The 3,771-nt window shown below is 38.0% G+C and overlaps 1 non-coding gene across 1 annotated transcript; it reads left to right on the forward strand.

Annotated features, from left to right (window-relative positions):
* The first annotated feature begins 708 nt into the window (after window positions 1–708).
* LOC122121920 lies at window positions 709–810 on the forward strand. Its single transcript, XR_006150063.1, has one exon. It is a non-coding gene; the product is annotated as a U6 spliceosomal RNA (small nuclear RNA).
* The last annotated feature ends 2,961 nt before the right edge of the window (window positions 811–3,771 follow it).

Below are 3,771 nucleotides of genomic sequence, written 5' to 3' on the forward strand. Positions count from 1 at the left end.
TGCTTCTTTACACAAACACTTTGCAACTTCCCATTAGTAAAGTTTCTATAAACTCTGAAATGTACATATTTAGTAGTATGTACCATGAATCTTAAATGCTTTATGAAAAAGTTTTACAACCTGCTAAATAGTCTTAATTTTGGCATATATGAGCAAATTCCCAAAATTAAACATATTTAAAACATTAAAACTTTTAACAAACCTTAACACTTTCTATAGTGTTCATTAGGGCAGGTTCCTTGTACAGAATAATTGAATTCCTCCTCCTACACATCTGTTGAACAACAAATATCTGGTATTATTTTGTTTTTGACATGTCAAACTTGACTTTATTCTTCAATGTGTTCTTATGTAAGAAATACATGGTTCTAAAATTTCACGACAATTCTTTTTTTTTTGTCGTTTGTGGGGCTTGAACTCTGGGCCTGGGCGCTGTCCCTCAGCTCTTCAGCTCAAGGCGAACGCTCTACCACTTGAGCTACAGTGCCACTTCCGGTTTTCTGGTGGTTTATTGGAGATAGGAGTCTCACGGTCTCTCCTGCCCGGGCTGGCTTTGAACGCGATCCTCAGATCTCAGCCTCCTGAGTAGCTAGAATTACAGGCGTGAGCCACCAGCGCCCGGCTTCACGACAATTCTTTTGAACTTAATTTTTGTGGAATTGTCTAGTTTAAGAAAATCAATTACACTTTATGTATAAAAAATGTTCTGTGCTCAATTCAGTAGCACATACACTAACATTGGAACAATAAAGAGAAGAATAGCCCCTGGATGAGGATGACACTCAACTTCGTGAAGCATTCTAGATTTTTAAAAGAACAGAAGGGAACCTTAATGCATTGTTGTTGGGAGTTTAAACTTGTTCAAAGACTTTGGAAAGTAGTATGGCGGTTCCTCAAAAGACTACAATAGAGCGCCCCTAAGTCCCAGCAATCCCATTTTGGGCATTCACCCAAATGATCACAAACAAGACCATACTAAAACTACCAGCAAAACTATGTTCATTGCAGCATTATTTACCAAAGCTAAGATACAGAACAAAACCCGAGGCCCCACAGTAAACGAATGGATCAAGAAAATGTGTGTGTGTGTGTGTGTGTGTGTGTGTGTGTGTGTGTGTGTGTGTGTACTGGAATTCTATGCCTCCATCAGAAAGAATGACATCACCCAGTTTGTTAGGAAATGGAAAGACATGGAAAAAATTATATTAAGTGAATTAAGCCAGGCCTAAAGAAGTGAAGTAAGCCAGGCCCAAAGAAAGGTAAGTCCCATGGTTTCCTTAATTGCAATAACTAGTATGTGTCTGCTACAAGCAGAAAACATCATATAAGTTGATGTAAGGCAAAATGAACCCCAAGATAAGGATTCAAATGGTTTTTATTTCTTGCGATTGTTTCTAAGATATTTATAAGATGAATTCTTTGTTGCTTTGTATGTTCCTCCTGCAAGCTAAAGCCCCTGTTTTCACTGTGTTTGATGTTGGTATACTTTGTGCAGTGGAAGGGAAACACAAATCGTTTAAAAAGGGATGCAGGTGGACCCATTGCAACAATGAGATGAACAAGTCGTTATGTCAAAAAATGATTTTGGCCGGGTGTTGAGGGATATGGACAGTGGGGGGGGGGGGCTGAGAGGGGAGGGGTTGGTGGGTGTGGGGGGTGGGAGATGGGCAGGGATGGGAAGGGGAAACAAAGGAGGAGCAAGTGGTCCCATTGCAACAATGAGATGTACAAGTTATTATGTCAAAAAATGAACTTTACAACTTTGGGGGGAGGAGGACAGGGTGGGGAAAGTGGGGGAGTATGGGAAGGGATGGGAAGGGGAAACAAAGGAGAGGCAACAATGCTTGATAAGAAATCTTGCCCATGTAATTGTAACTCCTCTGTCAGTATTCTCACAATAAAAAAAAATGTACTCAATAATTCACGCATGTAATTGTAACCCCTCTGTATGGCATTTTCACAATATAAAAAAAGAAACATAGGTCCTGTGGTATCCCTTATTTGCAATAACTAATGCATATCTGGGATAAGCAAAGAAGGTATGGTAAGGCGAAAAAAAGGAGTAGGCAACAATGCTTGATAAGAAATGTACTCTTTACATTTTCCATGTAATTGTAACTCCTCTGTATGGTATTTTCACAATTTAAAAAAAAAAAAGGTCAAAAGCATGTGCATATGACTAGATAAGATGATGTTAAGGTAAATGAACCCCATTATAAGGACACAAGTGGTGTTTTATTTCTTCCTGTGGTTTCTAATATATTTATAATGTACGATGTGATTTTTTATATGTGCATCCCCCACAGTTAAACCCCTGTTTTCACTGTATCTGATGTTAGTGCACCTCCATCTTGTATATACACTTCTCTAATTTGGGGATGGAAAGGGAAAAAACAAAATGGTTAAATAAGGATACAATATGACCCATTGCAACAATGTGATGCACAAGAAAGTATGTTGAAAAACGAACTTTACAATTTAGGAGGGTGGGGGAAGGGAGTGTATTTGTGGAGGTGGGAGGGAAGGGATGGCAGGGGAAAACAAAGGAGGAGGTAACAATGCTTGATAGGAAATGAACTATTAATTTTTCATGTAACTGTAACCACTCTGTTTAGTACTTTTACAATAAAAAATATAAAAATGTTATGGGATGGAAGAGAATATTTCCCCTATTTTACCCATATAATATCATTAACAAAGAAATTAATGCAAAACACTGATATGCAGATATTTTGAATAAATGTGTGTTTGTGCATGTGTGTGTGTGTGTGTGTGTGTGTGCATGCCTGCGCATTTTCGTTCTCAGAGTTTGAATTCAGTGCATCAAGGTCCCCCTAGGCCATTCCTCTCTAGATTGATGAGCTACTATATAAGCTACATCTCCATTCTTGGCTCTTTGCTAGTTCATTAATTTTTTTTAATATTTTTATTATTTTTTATTGTGAACATACTGTACAGAGGGGTTACAATTACATGGGCAAGATAATGAGTACATTTCTTATCAAGCATTGCAGCCTCCTCCTTTGTTTACCCTTCACATCCCTTCCCAGCCTCCCCCCCCCCCACGCCATCCTCCCCCCCACACCAAAGTTGTAAAGTTCGTTTTCGACATGACAACTTGTACTTCTCATTGTTGCAATGTGTCCACCTGTATCCTTAAACGACTTGTTTTTCCCCTTCTCTTCCACAAATTATACCGACATCAAATATAGTGAAAGCAGGGGTTATACTGTGTGTGTGTGGGGGAGGGGGGGATATACAAAGCAACAAAGAAATAATTTTAAAAATGCGTTAGAAAAAAATTCATGAAAGAAAAAAACATTTAAATACATATGTAAGGGTTCATTTTCCTAACATCACATTATCTGAACTTTTCTGCTTGACTCATACATATACTAGATATTGCAAATAAGGAAAACCATGGGACCTATGTTTCTTTGGGCTTGGCTTACTTCACTTAATATAAATTTTTCCAAACCTTTCCATTTCCTAACAAATGGGGCAATGTCATTCTTTCTGATGGAGGCATAGAATTCCATTGTAATTTTTTTAAAATAATCTCATTAATATTTTTTGTCCTGATTGGCTTCCAACGGTTATCCACAGATCTCAGGTTCCTGAGCAGATACCCGAGTAGACAGGATTACAGGTGTGACCAACCAGCACAAGGCTTTCAGAATAATTTAAAAAGTAGAAGAAAATTTACTTCATGGAGGCTTGTTTATCATCTCCCGCTTTTAAAGCATTTTGGAGTGATTATATGTGAATTTA

The sequence above is a fragment of the Dipodomys spectabilis genome, unplaced genomic scaffold, assembly GCF_019054845.1.
Source record: "Dipodomys spectabilis isolate Male_0828 unplaced genomic scaffold, ASM1905484v1 ptg000198l, whole genome shotgun sequence".
In the NCBI taxonomy this organism is placed as follows: Eukaryota; Metazoa; Chordata; class Mammalia; order Rodentia; family Heteromyidae; genus Dipodomys; species Dipodomys spectabilis.